General features: G+C 36.2%; 1 long non-coding RNA gene across 1 annotated transcript; it reads right to left on the reverse strand.

Annotated features, from left to right (window-relative positions):
• Positions 1-4,152: 4,152 nt before the first annotated feature.
• Positions 4,153-8,054, reverse strand: LOC143862615 (uncharacterized). The gene is made up of 3 exons (XR_013240386.1): positions 7,564-8,054; positions 6,110-6,299; positions 4,153-4,532 (listed from the first exon to the last, which is right to left on the reverse strand). It is a non-coding gene; the product is annotated as an uncharacterized LOC143862615 (long non-coding RNA).
• Between the last annotated feature and the right edge of the window lie 14,667 nt (positions 8,055-22,721).

Here is a 22,721-nt window from a genome sequence, read left to right on the forward strand (position 1 = left end):
GAAGAATTTTTTATAACAAGAGATCCACTAATAGTAAGGTATTTAGTGGAATCAAAAGTACTATTTTTAGTGGGCCATAACAAGGGAGGGGTTCAAGGGATGTTTGGTTCAAGATCTATATCGGAAATGGTTGGTGATAATTTTTTATAGTGTTTAAAGGCAAAATGAAAGTGAGATGGAAACCCTCTGGTTCCAACATTCCCAAGCTGAATTTTGATTATGCTTCTGTTGGAAACCTGTGTTTGTCCGGTAAAGATGGGATGATTAGAGATCAGAGGGGTTATTTGAGGGGAAATCTCTGCCCCCCATATAATTTTTGTATTGCTATTTTCTTTTGCTTTCTTCAATAAAATCTGATTACCATTTCAAGAAAAAATATCTCTTAGAAAGGTTTTTCGATCTTTGTCGATGTACACTCTAGCATGACCATTGATGTTGTTTGCTAAGATATCCTGCTACATTTTTCAGTAGCATGATTAGTTTTACTTCAGTTTATTTCATGATTGCTTATCTTTTGTGAGTTCCTATTTATATTTACAGGCGATAAGGCAGTCAGAATTGTGGGAAAAATATCGATTTGTTTGCTGCTGTGACAGATGTAATTCGTCACCACCAACATATGTGGATCGTATTTTACAAGTAAGAAATGAAACATAATAAATGCATGATCTGTTTTTTTGTGTTTTGTTTTCCTTCGTAAGCACTGTGTTAGCTTATAATCTTATTACCTGTCGTAAGATGAAAAAAAATCTTATTACCTGTCATTTCTTTGGCTTAATTTAATACTTGAGTTGATTTTTTTATTTTTTTGTATTTTTACTCTCATTGTATCATGACGAATGCTGTTCATGCTGTTTTGAGTGGCAGGCTTTGTTTTTAGAAATATAATATGGTTACAAGAAATTTTGTCCTATATATTCCTTTCGTTTATTGTCCTTTAAGTTTTCCTTAAAATTTCATGGATATGATTTTTATTTGCATATCCTTATTCACTGCTGCGTGTTATGATTTACCATTTTAAATTTGTGAGGTTGACAGTGCTATTTTGCTCATCGCAGGTTGGCATTGAGGTCGCTAAGCTATTCTTAAATGAAGGGAGACTATATGCATTTCCTACGAGATATGAACTTTGAATATTTTCCATTCTAAATCTAATCAACAACAATAATTTTTCAGTTTGTTCCCTATTCAAAGTCAGATACTCATGTATTTATGTGACTATAAACTCCCCTTCTTTTCATTTTTTACTTTGTTGTTAATGATTTGAATATTAAGTTGGCAACTAAAACGAATTTTGGCTTAACTAGTACCAACTCGAGGAAGAGTATGTGGAGAACTTAAAATCGAATAAGACTTGTGGGACGCAGGGTTACATGGAGGGATGAACATAAGAAAGAGAAGTGATGTTATTAGATGTGTAGTTCTACTTGTCTTTGATGTGGATAATCTGTTAAATGATAATTTGTTATCAGGTATATATGTACCCATGAAGGGAATGAAGAACAATAACCCTCTTTTAAAAAAAAAAAAAAAAAAACATTTACCGGCGGTCCTGAACGCCGGTATATTCTCATTTAAACCGCCTTCAAAACAATTAAATCCGAACCGGATAAAACTATTACCGGCGGTTATTCACCGCCGGCACTTAGTTAGCCTTTTCCCCGGCGTTCTTAAACCGCCGGCACAAAATTCCATGTAAAACTTTTCTCCGAAATTGGCCGGCGGTTATAACCGCCGGGAATATCTGTTATTCGCCGGCGGTAGGCTAAAACCGCCGGCAATATCTTTCCCCACAGTATCGTCACCGGCGGTTGTATGACCGCCGGATATCCGCCGGTAAAGTTATCACCGGCGGATAGGCCATATTTTAGCGGCGTTCTAGAACGCCGGGGAAAACCCTTTTTCTTGTAGTGGTTGCACTTGGAGATATGCTTTAACTATAGAAAGACCATAATGTCCCTCTAGTTTAAATAATATTCCAAATAAGCCCTTATTGGGCTTAAGTCTAGGGCTGCAACTCGGGTCGGGCGGGTCGGGTTTTGGAGAACCCAACCCTACCCGAGAAATATCTCGGGTCGGGTTTTTTTTTCGGAAAACCCACGATTCCCAAACCCGGCCCTACCCATGATAAATCTCGGGTCGGTTCGGGTCGGGTCGGGTTTTTTCACGTTGACGCAAATTTTTAAGGAAAATTCTTGTTTGGCAAGGCAACTCAACTCATAGAAGCAGAAATTACACTCACATTACACTTGAATCAAACAATGATGTAATTACACTCACATCACACTTGAATCAAATAATGCTGTAATCAAACAATGTTGTAATTACAATCAAACAATGCTGAATCAACTCAACTCATAGAAGCAGAAATTACACTCACATACAGTAACAGTGGGTGCGTGGGTTTTCACTTTTAACTTTGGGATAATTACATTTACACCCCCTCTAGTTTCTGACACATCCACTTCCACCCCTATAGTTTAAAACGTGACAAATACACCCCTGTAGTTTCAATTTGTTTAAGGTTTGCCCCCTCAGCTGAAGGATCGTCCATAGATTGAAGGGTTAGGATGATCCAATGGAGCTGATTTTTTGTGCACACCATATCTATGTCAGGACCCATCAAATGAACGCTTTCGATCATCCAAATAATGTGGGCCCCTACCCGAATCCAAACACTACCAAAAAATCATCCAAATAATGTGGGCCCACATTGTTTGGATGATCCAAAGCGTTCATTTGATGGGTCCTGACATAGTTAGGGTGTGCCCAAAAAATCATCTCTATCGGATCATCCTAACCCTTCAATCTATGGACGAACCTTCAGCTAAGGGGGCCTACCTTAAACAAATTGAAACTACAAAGGTGTATTTGTCACGTTTTAAACTATAGGGGTGGAAGTGGATGTGTCAGAAACTAGATGGGGTGTAAATGTGATTATCCCTTTAACTTTTAACTAACAATAGAAAAAAATATACATACTATAACTTATGTAACTCGGGTCGGGTCGGGTCGATGCGGGTCGGGGTAAAACCCGGCTCGAGTTGCAGCCCTACTTAAGTCCAACAATCAAGGGACTTCAACTATCTTTAAGAAATGGTATTTATAGTGCGCTTTTAAACTATGATTCCAGGTTAAAGAATTATTCAGGTGCATGGTCATTTTTAGCTGTATTAAAATTAAGAGGTCACTTGTATAAAATAATTTGGGATGATTTTAAAATATCCCCTAACCTAAAGTATCTTGACAAAAAAATTCCTAAAACTTATATATTTACAAAAGAGGAAATGGTTTGTGTGCAGCTGCACAAATAAGCTATCTGTGCATGGCTGCACAAACCATGAGGGGGGGGGGGGGGGGGGGGGCACATTTTTTGGGGGATCCAAAGCATTCATTTGGAAGGCCCTTCCATGGATAGGGTGTATACCAAAAATCAGACCTTTAGGATCATCCTAACCCAGCCATTTGTGGAGGGAAAAAAATGGGCAAAAACAGTGCCTGTCCATTTTCCCCTCGAACTTTGATTAAGTTAGGATGATCCTATAGGGCTGATATTTGGTACACACTATCCATGGAAGGGCCTTCCAAATGAATGCTTTGGGATCCCCGAAAAATGTGAGCCCCACTATGGTTTGTGCAGCCATGTACAAATAGCTTATCTGTGCAGCTGCACACAAACAAGGGATTTGCTAGGAAATTTTGGAGAAAGCCATTTCACAGTACACCTTTTTGCAGTAGAGAACAACCCCCTCAGATGAATTAATTGAACAAGACAAAATCTACTAAAAAGTGAGCATGTGTGGCTGTTCCCTCCTGCAAAAGTGAGCCGCTACATGGCTTTCTGCGAAGTAATTACCCAGCAAATCCCTTCTTTGGATGAGCAAGTAATAAAACATAGCACGTCTATGGTAAGGACCATTGCACGAATGATGACAAAGATCTTGACTCTAGGCAAGGAAGCAAAATAATAGTGCCATGTAATTGGCACTATTACATGCTAGGAAGACATGGTACTGTTTAGAGAAATGACATTTTTGCCCCTTTTCTTCCCTGGGCCACCCTCTCTAATTTATTTATGGCTACTCTTTTTACACTAAATGGTGTGGTGGGAAAGAAAAGGGGGTGTGAATGTATCATTTCGCTAATGTTTGTTCGTGATAAAAAAATTTCATTCTCATACTTTTCTTGGTAATTCTTGCAATCCAAACAGGGCCTTAGGTACAGGATCATTCGTGGTAGTGTATATGGTTTCTACATTTTTTTCATAGGTGAGCTAACATCTGTTTATTGTACTTGGGCCCCGTTCGTTTCAGATCATGACAACCAATTGTAAGCCCTGAACCAACCACTGGACTCAAAATTATGTTTATTTTTAAGCGGAATAATAGATGTCTTCTGCTGGAAGAGCGGAGGAAAATGATTGGATAGAGGGGAATGAGAATCTCCATAGTCAAATCTGCATAGCTTAAAAAACGAGCATACACATCTTCCTGTGCCCTTGGGACAGTGTTAAATAATCACATAGATGGGGCCTGCAGCCGTTTGAACAAACAGTAAGGCAAGAAAAGAATCAAATCAACAGCTTAAAAGATAGGGAAAACTACTAGATACCCCTGCATAAAAAGACAAATGCACTAGAATACCCCACAGATTTTGTTAATTACCAGGATCCCTGGGTCTTTAATAATTTAAAAAAAAAAGATTCTTTAACAATTTTACCCTTAACATATGTGGGTTAGAAGCTTAATAATAGCAGTAAGATAGATTCCTAAAGTCTCCCCCTCCATGACTACTAATATTAGTGTGAATCATAGAGATAGATGTTAGATATCTGCAAAGGGGTTAATGGTAAAAGAGTAATGCTGACGTGTAAATCCCAGATAAAAAGAAAAGAATTTTTTTTTCCTCCGCCTATATTGTAGTAGACTAGTAAGAAACCCCAGAGCATCGGGAGATAAATAAAATGTATGTAATTATAAAAAAATGAATTTAAACGATTTAGAAAGAAAAAAAAATGAATATGAATAACAATAATAATAATAATACGTATTAAAACATATTTCCAATATGTCATAATCAGTAACATAACATAATGAATTTTTGTATAAATATGAAAATTTCTTATAACACGAAAGGATGCAATCATTCTGGTGAAGATATCCTATACATCCATCTATATTTCGCCATGTCAAACCAAATCCTTCAATGCTTAATATTTGGATGGGAAAGAATGAAGATGGTTAGAGGATAAAACCCTAGGAAAATATCTTAAAAGAGAGGGTGGAATGGGAGAGAGAGATTGAGGCGTGGGAGAGGCATGTGGAAGAGAGAGAGAGAGAGAGAGAGAGAGAGAGAGCCTTGAGATAGAGATAAGGTCCTTAAAGTGACCATATTACCCTTGTATAATTTGTCATAGATGTAGATGTTAGAATATCAGCAAAGGGGCTGATGGTAAAAGGGTAATGAGGGTAGTCTAAAGGAAAGGATTTCATTTGTTTTAGAATAATCCAAAGGCTACTCACCGAGTAAGATAAAGAAGTTTTCCCAAAAACAAAACCCTAGATAAAACATCGCCGGCCGATCCCGTGGATATGTGAAAACCAGCTCCAAATTGAAAAAATAATTCTGAAAATAAGTTTTCAATCAAATAATTAAAAAACTATAAGAAATTGATCTGAAAAAATCTACATGTGAAAGCTCAATATATCTAAACAAATGAAAGTAAAAAATTCAACTGCCCACGAACATTTTGTAGGTGTATATATTATAATACAATAATGAAACTGCCGTGAAACCTACTACTCAAAAAGGATGTAATTAATAACAGAATAAGAACACAACATCAATCTAAATCAATCCTAAAAAAATTAGAAAACCATGCTTCAGGCTCACCTACTAATATGAACAAAAACCAGCTAAACGAAAAAGATAAGTACATTACAACTAAAGGCAAAAACTCAAAATTGAATCAACTGAATCAATATGTCGACCTACATTAAACTTAATCAAACAACAAAAAGTAGAAATTACTTTGTCACCTATGTCCTAGAATGCACACATTTGTGCATGTGTGTGTCAGACTGATACAATTAAAATGAGAACAACATACCTAGGGCCGAGCTACTGAACAATTTCAGAGATCACATGCATTTAGCCATGCATCTGTAGATGTTTCTAACTATATGGCCATCTATATTAAAAGGAATCAATGACCAGTAGTAGAAATGAGGTTGGGCCTGTAGCTCAAAGGTTGAGGTTTCCTATCTCAACCTTAGGTTGCAGGTTCGATCCCAGCTTACCTACCAAAAAAAAAAAAAACAGTAGTAGAATTCATTTTATCACCTCTTTCCAGGTATGGTCAAGTTGCATTGTAAAGCATCGATATAAAAAAGACGTTGCTATTTAAACCATGGCATTGCCTTGTTGCTATAAGCTTAAAAAATATATACATCGATAATCACGTTTTAAATTTATAGCTAAATAGCCCACTTAAATGCAAATGGTTTTGAGGTTGAATATGATTATTGCAAACAATGATTTCAATAGTTTTAAGGAAATATAGCTAATGGCTTCCAGAGGACTTAATGCCCCCACATACTAATAAGATTACACAAAAATAATATAATTCCAAGTAATGAACAATTTGGGTCCGAATCTAGACGCCCGTAATTAATACCATGAAGCAGAAGAAATCTCATGAAAATGCAGCAAGACCCCCCTTTAAGATTTACATCTCATTAGAAAAGAGAATGGGCAAAGAAAGAGGACTTCTTCCATTGGAAATCCTGGGAAGCCCGAATCAATTTGTCAGGACCATTCATTGGAAAACCTAACATATAACATTTCTTAAAATAACAAAATGCATTAATTCAATTCATATCCAACTCAAATGCTATGCAAAAAAATCATTGCAAAATCACTTTGACAAGTGAATGTCAGTTCAAAACTGATAACTGGACTCACATTCAGTTGTCAAAATCTAAAATGAACAGGGCTTTAGAATAACCAAATGGATTAATTTAAGTACATACCCAATTTGATATCCATCACTGCAAAAGATGAAAAGTGTAAAATCCATCACAACTGAACCAAATAATAGGTGCCCTAATCAACCAAGACCACTCCTTTTCCTTGCCTCTTTGTGGATCCCATCAATGACTTTAAATAACATACATCATATTCAGGATAAAACTTTCATCATATAAAAAAGAACCTCGCAAGCAAGCAGGATGCTGACAACAATTGCTGCACAGAATTCAACTCCGAAAACCAATAAAACAAATGTGCCAAACATCCATTAACAAATATTGCTGCAATATTCGAATCCATGTAACAATATCTTGTTGAAGCATTCCATCAAACACCCGGTGTGCATCAAATAAAATTATCCATGAACCATAAAATAAAATAAAAAGTATTCCCGAGAAAATATGCCTGTAAAATTATAAAATCTATGCTAGAGTTTCAAGAAGATACAAAAAACGAAGAAAAGAACATATCACCCAATACTCACAAACCCAAGATGAACATACCACTAAAAATTTGTCTACTTCTCATACTTACCCAGAGAGATTGGGGGCCGCTAAGAAAAGACCTAAATCCCTTGCAGAGAAAATAACTTAATCCTCGTATTTATCTCGAGAGATGGATGCGGCTGAGTGCAGAGCTTAATAGATGGAAGCGGCAGAGAAAAGACCTAGATCCCTTGAGTGGAAGACAAAGGTAGAAATGGAGAGAGATTAAGACAAAGGTATATGATTTGCTAAAGCCAAAATCATTTTAAAGATGGGTGGCTTGAGAGGGAAGAAGACAAAGGTAGAAATGGAGAGAGAGGGAGTCAATTGTCTGTTTTGACTCCAAAGTGCACGTGTCGAAACGATGGATTTTTCCTAAAATTTTAAGGGTTTTATGCATAGGAAGGGGAAAAGGAAGGGTTATGGTGGTGGGCGTGGAGTTGGAGAAGACGATGGAAGCGAAGGGGAGGGAATTTTGGCAGAGAGAGAGAGAGAGAGTGAGTGAAAAAAAGAAAAAAAATCCTCTTTTTTCTCTGGCTGGGGAGAGGCACGTGGAAGGAGAGAGAGAGGGTGAGATACGTCAGAGAGCCTTGAGGACGTCTAACAGACGATTTTATCCTCGCATAATTTCACATACATATTGATTTTAGAATAGCAGTAATGGGGTTGATGGTATAAAGGTAATGCCAACGTGTAATTCTCAGAAAAAAAGAAAAGAATTTTTTTCTCTAGCTATAAAGTAGTACATAGACTAGTAGAAAACCCCGTGCGATGGACAGGCCGACAAAGAACTGTACGGACCACATCACAGGTTGATCCAAACCGTCCATGTGATGGAACACAACATCAATAGGTTGTGCCCATAAAATCATTTCTATATGCTGATCCTAGCCCTCCAATCTATAGAGGTTTCCATAATTAAAAAAGCATACAGGAGGGGGGTAGGATTGAAATTATGTGGCTTTAATGGGTGCCTTTGTTAAAAAGCATAAAGGAGGGGGTAGGATTGAAAATATGTGGGTTGAATGGGTGCCTTTGTTAAAAAAAGTCAAAAAAAGTTTGGGCCGAAATTTCGGTAATTTTGGCCGAAATCTTATATCGAATAAAATATTATTTTCTTTGTGGTCGAAATTTTGAATTTTCAGTGGTCCGAAACCGGTACCGAAACCGAAATTTTAAACCATGCTCACTACCATATTTGGATAATAGCACGAAATTACATACAAGTTCCATTGCGACAATCCAAACAAATGCATAAATCATTTTGTATTTCTTGAATAGCGTGGGAACATCCAAGTAACAACGATAGTTTCAAATTATATATAGTGCTAATGTCCTCACTACCATATAAAATCAAAAAACATGATGTAGCAATAAATAGAGAAACAGGATGTAGAAAGTGGACCATAAGAGCTCATGTGCTCATGTAAAAACCATGGATGTAGAAAGTGGATCATGTAGTTGGTAAAGCAACATAAAAGCACATGAGGCTATAACCTATAAAACTTAAACAATTAAGCAAAATTGAATCGCTGATATGAATTATAAATGACAGAGATAAGGACAATCACAAAATCATTCATGGCTACTTACCTAACCTTGGTTTTGGTCATGGAAAAGATATGTTTCGGTGATTATATGTTTTGGTGATAAGAATTATAAATAACAGACATAAGGACAATCGCAAAATCATTCCTGGCTACTTACCTAACTTTGGTCTTGGTCATGGATAAGATCTGTTTAGGTGACTAGACAGTTATTTAAAGAAATGAGAAGTTGGAGAGGTTATGTTATAATGGAAAAAATAGAAGCAGCATAAATTGAATAAGGAAAGAGTTGCTAAGCTCTATCAGATTCAAGTGATAGGGATTCTTGTTGCTGCTTGTCCCAATTTAGGGGGTTTCCCCCATTGTAGAAGATATTTTTGTAATTTCAACAATTATATGAGTGAGTGTAGAGAATTTCTAAGGTTGCAAATAAAGGATTGCAATACAGATGAGCTTGTGAACAGATATCTACCACCAAGCTAAGAAAGTAATGGCTGTAAAAAAATGATTTGAGACTATCCCAGTATGTACATTAGAGAAGGAAGGCCTCTACCTGAGCACCTCCATGTGACCCAGATTGCAGAGGTGGTCTAAATCAAACCCATTGCGCAGGTGGTCCACAGAAAACAGGTGATGTACACACAACCTACTGCATTTTCGATGCTAGCTTAAATGCCAGCTTTCAGAACATTTGTCCTTGGACTACTATTGATAAATCAATTTTTTTATTCTGTCTGAAGAAGTTTTAGTTAGTTACACGCAACAATCTTTTCCTATTTAAGCAAAAATAACATCAGTGTATTCGAATACAATAATCAGTTTTGCAATTAAAATCAATTCCCGAATTCCAAAATGCTCAGGGACTAAATATAGTCACTAGGCCGCGGTTTGATCCGGATTTGGAGAATTATAATAATGGATCTTTGGATATGGGTAATTTCTAATTTTCACAATCCTCATAAATAAGATGTACGAAGGAAGATCCATGCAGCAGGTTATTCAATTTAATAAAAATCAAAGTAGTTTTTGTAAGAAATATGCATTATACCCTTAGTTGAAGCCTTTGTCCATCCAAGAAGGTTTCAGGAATATGAATCCACAACAAGCTAAAAGGGCCCCTGTAATGCCAAAAGCCCGGTGATCATCTTGGAAGAGGAAGTTGCTTTAAATAGCAAATGGGACATTAAGAGCTCATTTCCTTTTGTAGGTGACATTAGGGCCTCCTTGGAAGCCATTACTTATAGCATCTATAAAATTTCAATTTTTATTACATGCAAATAGTAATATTTTTCATGGAACCATTTGCATTTAAGATTATATGCCAATAATTTAAAATTTTTCCAAACCGGCCTAAAATTTGTATCTTTGTAAAAAATTAAAGTCATATAAATAGGGAATAAATCATAGCTGGCATTTAGTGTCCTTGGCGGAAGCTTTCCAAAACACTGCGGTTCCGATCGCATATGGTTTGAAGCTTGAGACTCCAACGTCATACCAATGCAATCATCTTCAATCACAAAGTGCAAAACATAAAGGAGAGATGAATTGTACCCTATCACCGATGACTTTATGTTGATTATTAAAAAAACCTCACTAATGAAGAACCAACCTAAAAACCAATCATGAAGATAAAAATAATTAATAGCATAATACATAATCTAATATAAAGATGCAATAGAAATGCCCTTGGAACTGTTTTCAAGCTAATATCATTGGGAATGCAATGGAGTTATGTATATATAAAATTAATTGAGAAGATTATGTTAGTACCTTAGGAATCCCCAGATTATGCAATGGAGTTATGTATATATAAAATTATTAGGAAGCCCCAGAATGTTTTCTGAGCGGAAGCACCAACAGTGACCTAAAAACAATCATGAAGATAAAATTAATTAATACAAAACATACAAATCAAAACCCATATGACCTAAAAATCTAACATAAGCAAAGTTCGATTTAAACACCATGGAATTCCCAAAAACCAGAACACCCCACTCTAAAAGAAAAGAACAAACTTAAATACACTTAGATTTGTTAAAAACATAGACATTTTTATACCAGCTAAAAACATGTTTATCACCACAAAGATTCATCTGATTGGAATAAATGTGCAAAACAAATTACAGATAATATAAAACCATTATGAAAAAATGTGCAAAACGAAGACATTATAAACAAAAATAAATAAATACAGATAATATAAAGAAACAAATTACATGGAAGAAGACAATTTACCCATTTTCCAAACTGAAATTGAACAAAGCACATAAATCCAGATGTATATAGGTATCTATATCTCATAATAATACATGCATGCCTAAGGAAGATGATAAGGAAACAACGAAAAATTGGAGAGTCTAAAAAGGACAAAGGAACAAAGGAAAACCCAATTGAAGAGTCTAAAAAGGACAAAGGAACAAAGAAAACCCCAATTGAAGAATATCCATGAAAATCCATCACCATTTAAAAAAATGAAAAGAAAGAACATGCAGAGACAAAATCTCTCGGAGCAGAAAGTGGGAAAGAAATGAAAAATCAAGATCCACTCTTTGAAGAATTTATGCAACCAAAATCCAAAAATAATGATAATAATAATCAAGAAATCCCCTAAAAAAACCCAAGATCCCTTTTCGAAGAATACCCATGAGAATCCATCAGCATAAATCCACTTTTTGAGGAATACCCAATAAAAATGAAAACCCATCACTTTAAGAGAATAAAAATGGAAAACAAATAAAGGGAGGGAAAAGAACAAGAAAACGAAAGATCAAAATAACCCTATCAAGATATAAAAATGAAAACCCATCACTTTAAAAGAATAAAAATGGAAAACAAACAAAAGAGGAAAAAAAGAAGAAAAAAACAAAGATCAAAATAACCCTATCCAGATATAAAAATGAAAACCCATCATTTTAAAAGATTAAAAAAGGAAAAGAAACAAATGAGGAAAAAAAAGAAGAGAAAAACACTGATCAAAATAACCCTAGCTGGATAAACTTCATCTTCACTCTCCACTTACATTAATGGGGGGAAAAATGTCCTCTCACTGATACGTGCAAAACATTTCCACAAATAAATCCCTACCATTTAGGCTTTTAATCCCTATCCTTTTTATTCTTTTACTATTTTGGCTGTTGTTAGGATTTGAGTAGTTGTTAGTTTCCTTATTTCTCTCATTCTTACTTATCTTTTTAGTATGATAATCTGCACGTATCTCTAAAACGTGGGTGAAGTTGCTGTATTTAAATATGGTACTTATCATTAATAAAGGGGAGAAAAATTACAGAAGGGTGACTTTGTTTAGGAGAGTCATGGCTCCTCTCGAATCGAGCCGTTAGGAGGTCCGGTTGCCTCGAATCAACCATCTTCTTCTCTATTTTATCTTTTTTTTTGTTTATTTGTGTTACGGCCGATTATGCACGTAACAAGTGGTATCAGAGCCATCGATCTTGCGCCAATTTTCGAAGGATCGAAGAACTTGTTTTGGAGATGATGGAAGGGCATCGACGGTTAGCAGAAGGGCATCGACGGTTTAAGAAAAGCTTGGACGAAATCAGCACAGTGATCGAAGAAATGCTCAAAGACGAAGAAAATCAAAATATTGAAAATGTTGATTTTCTTTAAAATAAAAGTGCAAGAATTGATGGTGACAATGATGGGTTAGTTGAACACATTATTGAAGAGCATATTGATTATGTTCAACAATTCGATCATTTTGTCATTTCGATGCGACTCTAAGAAAAATAGTATTTCTTCCCAACTTGCATGGCAGCGGATTTTAAAGGCGGAGTTCGAATAATCATGGCCACTATTTTTGAAGAATGTGAAAGGCTAATATCAACTATGCCCAGAAGAATTTGGGATCCCGGTGGATTGACAGTGTTTTCTTGAGAAATTCAACCTTGAGGACAAGGTTGTTTCTATGGGGGAAGGAATGATACTGCAAAACATTTCCACAAATAAATCCCTACCATTTAGGCTTTTAATCCCTATCTTTTTTATTCTTTTACTATTTTGGCTGCTGTTAGGATTTGGGTAGTTGTTAGATTCCTTATTTCTCTCATTCCTACTTATCATTTTAGTATGTAATCTGCATGTATCTCTAAAGCGTGGATGAAGTTACTGTATTTAAATATGGTACTTATCATTAATAAAGGGGAGAAAAATTACAGAAGGGTGACTTTGTTTCGGAGAGTCATGGCTCCTCTCGAATCGAGCCGTTAGGAGGTCCGGTTGCCTCGAATCAACCATGCATCCTCTTCTCTATTTTATCTTTTATTTTTGTTTATTTGTGTTTGTGGGACCTGATCCCGCGAGAGGGGTGGGACGCGAGCCGCCACGCTCTCTCTTGGTCTCTTGTACCCACGCGAATGGCGTGTGTTTTTTATTATTGATTTTAATTACCCAACCAAGCAGGCGCAACCAAGCCATAGGGTGCAAACAAACGCGCAACCCAATACCCATAAGGGCAGGGGTAAGCCGCCGAGCCTAGCGAGGTGTGATTTAATTCATCTTTTCCGTGAACTTGGGATCACTAAGGCAATCCGAATTCCACGCAAAAGAGAGTTACAGAGTCGCCACCTAGATGAGGGATTTGGGACCCATAATTGACCAGAAATCTAGACTCGTTACCTGGTTACGAGAATGGAAGGTATGAGGAGTTACCACCACATGCACCATTCCTGCCCGATAATCGGTCTTCAATTCCAAAACTTAACTCTTTTGAATTTCTTTTAAATGGCTCATTTAACTCTATATTAATGTGTGAACTATGTGACATGCATCATAAGATCTAATTTCAATGTAATTCCTAAATGTGTATCTTAATTTTCTTAATTTGTTTGAATTCAATCTAAGTGAAAGTTCTCCTAAAATTCTAATTTCATGGAGAGTCCTAAGTGCCTTAATTACTTTTAATTTAAGGATTAATGTACAAAACCCCACTTATGTGTGGAGCCGACTCATGATTGGTATGCCATCAAGCATCCAAGCTGCCTACGTACCCAAGCCTCACTGGGATCAGAGTCGACGTAGTTCGGTGCACCTAAGCTAAGCTACTTATGCCTAACTCATCTAAGACACCGATCTAGACTGGATTGACTGTTTCAACAATTTTAAGAGAAGTTATTTAATTCAAGTTGAAGATTTTATTATCCTAAGACTTCATCTAAGATGCTATATGATCCTATCTAAGTGCAAGTTGCCCCTTAGACTAATGCAGGTTAACCTACATCCTAGGTAACTAGGCTTGTCCTAGGGAAAAATTGGGTGACTAGTGCAACTAGATCTATGGCACGGTTGCTATCCATAGCAAACGCCCGTGATGAGGCTGGACTCCTAACTCTAGGACTCCCTAAAATCTAGGACACGACATGACGTAAGTGTTCCTAAATAAGGCTCTAATGGTTCTTACGATGGAAACCGCAATCCAACGGTTCCGAAAGACATGATGTAAATTGATTCAATTTGCTGAAGTTAATGATTTTCAGATTTCAAGGATTTTCGGTTCCTAAACATCTAAGGAAAACCAAAGGCTCAATGGTTCGCAAGTTTCGACCTCGAATCACAACCATGGAAGGGAATTGTGCTCTCAACCCTTGTATAATTTAGCCCGTAAATTATAGTATCTTATTGCCTGGCATATTTCTCAGGATTTCCGTGGAGAGTGGACCTCGGAGCCAATATCATACTATAATTTACGCACTCCAATTATGCTGGATCAATCGCAATTAGTATACGATTATGGTTACGATCTCGGCAGTTAAATTGTCACAGCATAGCCAATTTACAAAGGCAATCTATGAACCCTAAGGTTTCTGTTTCAAAAAGTTAGGGATTGAATTTATGATGAAAATTTAAGGTTTTTTGGAGATTTTTACTGACTTTTGTATTGATTTGCTATTAAATTGTGATTTAATATCATTAAGACCAGATTGTTAGGAATACACAGTAACCCTAAGCAATAGAACTCCAAATTAGTTAAAAGTTTTTTAGTAATAAGATATGGATAATTATAGCTTACTGGAATACTGGAAAATTTTCATGAATTATCATTAAGATTTGATATCAATTTCTGATTTTTCAAAAATTTAAATCAGATTATAGATTAACACATCAACTTGTAGCATATCAATTTCAAATTAATCCAAACTTTCACAAAATAAAGATAATCATGAGATTATACTACTGTATGACTTTCATGAACTTTTATTACGATTTGATGCCAATTCAAATTCACACAAAAACCGGATGAAACCAAAGAATTACTTAAAAAAGCGAACATAATAGTATCCTAAAATCAAATAAAAAATTTCAGTAGATATATAATAGATTATAAAATTTTCTATTAAAATTTCAAAACTTAAAAATTAAATCTCCTCCATAAAATCGATTTTTAAATAGAAAAGGGGAATTTGTTTCCTAGAAATTGAAACTCATTTATTAAAATAAATTACAAAACCATATTAAAACTTTGCAAAACCATTTTAAAATTTTTATCTAAAATTCCAGTAACCTAAGTTACTGGTTTGTAAAGAAAAATTTCAAAAATTTACTAATTTAATACGAAAAAGAATTACGGCACGTAAAACAAAAAAGCGATTAGAAAACAAATAAAAAACCTTTTTTCAAAAACCAAATCTCATGAAAAATTCAATTTATTATTGAAAATTAATTCTGGAGAGTTTCATTAATTTTTAAAATATTTTGATATTTATTAAAAATGGCCGAAATTTAAAATAATTTAAAACCGGATTAAACAAATTTAAAAAAATCCAAATTTTTTTGGGTATTCTGGAAATCAAAACATTAGTTTGGAAATAAGATTTTATAAATTTTGGATATGGTTTGATATACTTTTGGATTCGTTCATCAAGAAATAACCCCTTTCGGGGTTATTGTTTGAAAATTAAAATAAAAATTAAAACGGCCAAACCGTGATTGGAAATTAAGTTTTCAGTAGTATTTTATTTTATAGAAATCCCAAAAAATATCAGTTTTTAAAGAAACCCACGTTTTCTAACACTTGCTTTGATAATTCGATTTAAATTCATATTGAATAGAAAATGAAAGAAAATCATTATTAAATGGAGGAAATTTAATTTTTGGATCAAATTTTGGATTTGGAAAACTCATAACCTATATTATGACATACTAGAATTTCAAGAAAAAATTCATTGATTTGATCTATCAAAAGTAAAATCCTAGCATGCTTTTCTACTTTTGATATTACAAAGATAAAGATCCTACCGTTGATCGCGCTCCTTGTCTCTAGGGTGCGTAGATCCGAGGTATACGCATTGTCGCACCCTTTTATGTGATGAAGAAGACCCAAAGAACACTCCAATAATTCTTGATTGTGTGATGCCTTGGAGAAGAAGAAGGAATTCAAGAATTCCTTTTGTGAAGAACACTTGAGAGAGAGATCACACTTTAAGAAAAAAAAGATTTTTTTTTCTTCTTGGGAGGAGAGAGAAAAAAAAACGAATTTGGATCTTTTTCCAATATTTTTTTAGGATTTTTTGCTTTAATTTTTATACAAAAAAGCTAGGGTTAAGAGAGAAATAGTAGTTCCCAATGTGAGAGCTCTCATTTTTGGCTTGTTTCCAATTTTCCCCTCTTGCTTTCTTTCTTTCTTGTTTTCAAATTGGATTTGATTCCAATCTAAATTTATTGTCAATTAAGACATGCTATTCTTTATTCCACATTGCTTCTTTGGAAGAAAACCTTTTTAAAGCAATTATTCCTCTTTTTCTTCTTTCTTTCTTTTCTTTTTTTTATTCTTTTTATTTTTCTTTTAACAAATATGATGTCACCATTGTGACATCATCAAGGTTGGGTGTTCAATTCATGTGGTTCAGCCATGTGGGGCGCCCACCATGGTAGTCGACCCATATGGGTGAACCCACATGAGCTCCATCTTTACGGGCTTTAGCCTAATAGGCCATTTCACACGGGTTTCGGGTTTTTCCGTAAAAATTCAATAAAATCTTTCTAAATTCAGCATTCTATATATGGACCCAACCCATTTGACATTTATGGTGCATCCCTCACACATGATCGAACCATCTTTTTTTTTGGGAAAATAATTTTTCGCACCAAAATGCCCCTATTTGACAATTACACATCCAAATGTGACCAAAATAACCTTAAATTGGTTCACCCCTAAAGGGAAAAGTTAAAAATGGAAAGTCTTTGTAATCAAACTTCAAAAATAGAAACTTTTAAAGTTGGGTCCTTTTGATGAGCAATATCAAACAGGATCATTTGGTACCCCCTGAAAATACCCAAAATGCCTTCAACACTTAGAATTTCCAAATTAAGCGAAACTCCTGAGAAATTCTAAATTTAGCAGGTTTTCCAAAATTCAGGAAATCATTCATAATCTCTCAGACATATTTCGAGGATCAAAAAAATTACACAGGAAAAGACCAAATTACCCCGAGGTGCTAGAATTTGGCGAGACTAGGGAAAACCTTGAGGAATTCTAAAAATAGCAGATTTTTGAAATTTTATGAACGGACTCAAGATTTCTTAGACACAACTTAGGGACTAAATATGATATGTTTGGAAATGTCTAAAATACCCCCGAAGTGCAAGACTAAGAGAAAATCTTGAGAGATCTAAATTTAGCAGGTTTCCCAAATCTTACGAAATTACTCTTAATCCATCAGCCGTACCCTCGAGATAGTTTTGGACATATGAGAAATGATTGAAATATCCATAAGATGATGAAAATGTGGAAGCCCCATGAGTTTCTAAAAATAGCAGCTTTTTCAAAATTTGTAAAACCACTCAAGATTTCTCAAATATAACTCGGGGGTCAAATGAGACACATCGGGAATGACTAAAATACCCCTGCAGTTCAAAATAGGCAAAAATGAGGGAATCCCTAAAAATTCTAAAAATAGCAGGTTTTTTTTATTTGCTTGGAAACTTAAACTTTCATCTTCCAGAGGCCAAAGGAACCCCCTAGAGACCTTCAGGATCGCGAATCAACTTCAAAACTCCCATAATGAGGTGAAATCTACCCTAAAATGCATAGATGCCTAATCTAATGCTGAATACGGACTCAAGACTCGATGATACTACCGAATCTTTCGCTTTTTAAAGCGTAGCAAAATGGGGGTGTCTACAGATGCCCTTCTTTGGTAGAGATGACGTAGTCATCGAATACCAAAACAAAAGTGACAGAGCCATTTTGCGCAGCTTTAATCAACAAATGACTCTAGACAAAATGGAACCTAGACGCAAACATATACTACCTAATGCAAGACCCTAAACGAAGTCCTAGAATTGGAATGTAATAAAAAATCCCGATGCGGCGCCGTTCACAAACGGGCAATGAGAGAATGAGATATCATTTTCGAATGGATTCTGAAGAGAAGGAACAAAGATCGTTCTCAAACGGTTTTTAGAAGAAAATGAGACACCGTTCACACGCGGGCTCAAGGAGGATAAGAGACCAATCACAAATGGACTCGGGAAATGAGACACCATTCACAAACGGGCTCAAGGAGGACATGAGACCATTCACAAATGGACTCAGAAAATGAGACACCGTGCATAAACGGGCTCAAAGAGGATAAGAGACCATTCACAAATAGACTCGGAGAATGAGACACCGTTCACAAACGGGCTCAAAGAGGATAAGAGACCATTCACAAATAGACTCGAGAGATGAGACACCGCTTATAAACGGGCTCAAAGAGGATAAGAGACCATTCACAAATGGACTCGGAAAATGAGATACCGTTCACAAACGGGCGGATAGAAGATAAGAGACCATTCACAAATGGACTCGAAAAAAATGAGACACCATTCCCAAACGGGCTCGAAGACAAGAGACCATTCCCAAATGGATTCGAAAAATGAGGCACCGTTCCCAAACGGGTTCGAAGAAGATAAATAATTAGCCTATTCGCAAATGAGACAGGGGCTAATGGATTTAAGATCAGATTTGACAATTGAGAATGAGACTGGAAATGATAATTTAAAAACTGGAGGACTCGATTACCAGAAAATTAGAGGCTTAAGGACTTGAGAACCGGAGAACTGAGAAACCGAATAATCAAACAATGGGTGGACTGGAGAATTGGAAGACTGGATAACTTGAAACTGGAGAATTGAAGATTTGATGAACTGAAGAATTGAAAAACTGGAGAAGTAGAAAATTTAGGGATTGGATATTTGCAGAGCTGAAAATTGGAGAACTGGATGATTAAGAGACTCAATAGTCGGATAACTGGAGAATTAAATAACTGAGAAGTTAAAGAGCTAGTTCACTGGGAATTGTAGAACTTGATTACTGGAAAACTGGAGAGTCAAAAATTGATAATTGGTGAACTGGGGATTAGACTGGATTGACATTTTGATTGATTCAATTGGGATTGGAATTTGATCACTGGATGTTAGGACTGGAAACTGGAAACTGGAATCTTGATCTAAACATCGGGAACCGGGAATCTAGAACGAAGACATACCGGGTACCTGAATTAGAGTACTGAAACACTGGATTTTCGGACACTGGAACTGGGTGTTGGAATTGGAGTGTCGAAATACTGGGAACAGGAATATGACTACTGGAAAATGGAACACTGGAATACTGGTGATAGGGATACTGGACACTAGAACTAGGATACTGGAATATTGGATATTGGATATTGGAACTGGAGACTAAAACTGGCATAATGAAATACTGGAACACTGGATTTGAAACTGGATACTGGATGCTGGAACCGGAATACTGGAATTGAAACTGAATACTTTACGCTGGAACTGGAATACTGGAATTGAAGGAACTGGAATACTAGAGTACTGGATATTGGAACTGGAATACTAGAATACTGGATACTGGAACTGGAATATTGGAATACTGGATACTGAAACTGGAACTAGAATACTGGAATTGAAACTGAATACTGGATGCTGGAACTGGAATACTAGAGTATCGGATATTGGAACTGGAATACTAGAATACTGGATACTAGAACTGGAATATTGGAATACTGGATACTGGAACTGGAATACTAGAGTACCGGATATTGGAACTGGAATACTAGAGTACCGGATATTGGAACTGGAATACTAGAATACTGGATACTGGAACTGGAATATTGGAATACTGGATACTGGAACTTGAACTGGAATACTGGAATTGAAACTGAATACTGGATGCTGGAACTGGAATACTAAAGTACCGGATATTGGAACTGCAATACTAGAATACTGGATACTGGAACTGGAATATTGGAATACTGGATACTGGAACTAGAACTAGAAAATTAGGAATTGGTAATTGATGAACTAGTAAACTGGTTTTTACACAAGTTTATTAGCATTTTGAATTGTTTACTGGGGATGAACAAGAAAGTCTCACAGGGCTTGAAATTTCTTAGATCAAGATCTTCTTTACTGGGGATATGAATTGGGACCTCGAAATATTTGGACACTGGTATAGAGGATTCTTCTTTTGACAAGCATTCAGACAAATATTCAACTGACTGGAAGGAGATTCTGATTTTTAATGGTTCATCTTTATGGGAAACTAGCTCAACCACGACTGCATCTAAGGCTCTTCCAAGCTCAAGGTGCTTTTCTAGGGTATGATCTTCTTATGGGAACTGGTTTTTCGGATTTTTCTTCTTCTGGATTCTTTTGGAACTGACTTTGCTTAGACTAAATCCTTGCCTGCGGATTAACTTAGCTCTGAAACAATTGCAGGGGGTTAGATACACCAGGCATCTTTTACCGAGACAGCTGCAACATTTGACTAACTGGACAATGATCGACTCTACCAAAAAGGGGAAGATGGTAAAAGACACTATTGGATGAACATGAAGTTTCTGAAAGAATGAGCTAAAACGAACAGGAATAGACTGACTGGACTGATACACAGTGATGCTCCTGACTTAGTTATCGTTTTGTTTGGTAAGTCTAGCCTTTCAAAGAGGAGTTTCTCAATTGACAAGCACTGAAAATATTTTTTTTAAAACAGTAATGCTCTTAGAATTTGATTACCACTCCTAGGATTGCTTGGTTTCAATGCCCCCAAGTTTCTTGGATGACATTTAAGCTTGCTCGAACTTCTTTTCTCTTCTTCAATCTTGATACCGGCTGTAACCTTCTTATGATGATTCTCTTACCGTGACCAAGTCACCCCTTCGGGGTTTTTAACTTGGCGGACCGTGCTAGCCTTAACTTTTGCCTGAACCACCTTTCTAGGTTTTCGATTCAGCAGGCTATCCCCTTAGCTTTTGCCTAAGCCGCCCTTTCGGGTTTTCAACTTAGCAGGGGAATGATCTTAAATTTTGCCTAGACTGACCTTTCAGGTTTTCTGTTTAGCAGATCTTCAAACTCCGTTCTTTTTTTTTCTTTTTTTTTACTTTTTGTGTTTCGGGACCTAGATCATTAATTCTGAACACCGGAAGGACTTTATAGGTAGGATTGGGCTTTTCAAAGAATGGCTTAAGGTTCAATAAAGATTTCGACCGAACCTGTGAACAGGTTGCCTACGTATCCCAGGGTAGGAATCAGGTCGTGCGTAGTTCAGGGCGAATGCCCCTAGTTTGAAGATAAGTTGTTTGAAGGTTAATTGATTTTTCTTTTTTCTTTTCTTTCTGGAATAACTGACTTCCCTTCTTTTGGAACTTATCCCTCCTTTTTTTGAAAAGATTGAATTTTTTTTTTTTTTTTCGAATCGACCGAACTCGGTTTAACCGAGCTGCCTACGTACCCCAGTGTAGGGATCAGGTCTCGCGTAGTTCAGGGCGAATGCCCCTAGTTTGATGGGTTTTCAAGGAAATTTCATTCAGGCTCAAAGGGTTTGCAAACCGATATTCTTTGACACGGGGTTATGATTTTGGGATTTATTCGGCCAAAGGAGGCCTTCCGATGTTCAGATTGGGAATCGATCTAGGTTACTAGAGTCCCTCTGATATTGATTATTTATTTATTTTTTTCTCTTTTTTTTTCACGGAGTTTGACGGCATTTCCCGGTAAGAGATAATGATTCTTCTTCCTTCTGGATATTGATAAGTAATTTGACTTTGAGGGTGCATATTGATTTTTGGACATCATTTCATCCTTAAATCGGTGGCCCTTGATATTTTGATGATCACTCTGAGATGATTGCTCTTGCACTTTTTATATTGAATTTGATGGCTTTACATTGTCACTAGTGAAACCTGTGACCAGGGCCATTGACTGAAGATATGGAAGTTGTTTCGAATCCATGCCCCTTGTATAGCATGTAATATTCACTTCATTTTTTCTTGAACCTTCTATCTGGGATTTTCTCCTGGCATTAATGGTAGCGCTTACTGGACCATCTCTTTATTCTCGAAATAGGTTTACCAATTCTTCACACTCTTAAGAGGGCAATGCATTTCCAACAGGCATTTACCGAATCAAAGTTTCAGTGCCAATGTTTATCATTTCAATTTCTTCTTTTAGACGCTGGGCTCGGCGCTCCTCCTCTTGTTTGAGCATAGGCTGCAACTCAAGAGGAGTTTCGTCGGCATCTTCTTCCTCATTTGAGGAGGGAGTATTATTCTCATTGGTTATTAAAGTTAGAAGCACACGCTGGAATGTATAGAGAAAGCAAGTTTCATTGAATTGAAAAAGACCACATCTGATAAGACTTATCCTGAACAGACTCAGA

The sequence above is a fragment of the Tasmannia lanceolata genome, unplaced genomic scaffold (assembly GCF_043159265.1).
Source record: "Tasmannia lanceolata isolate RefF3 unplaced genomic scaffold, GAP_Taslan_0.1 ptg000003l, whole genome shotgun sequence".
Classification (NCBI taxonomy): domain Eukaryota; kingdom Viridiplantae; phylum Streptophyta; class Magnoliopsida; order Canellales; family Winteraceae; genus Tasmannia; species Tasmannia lanceolata.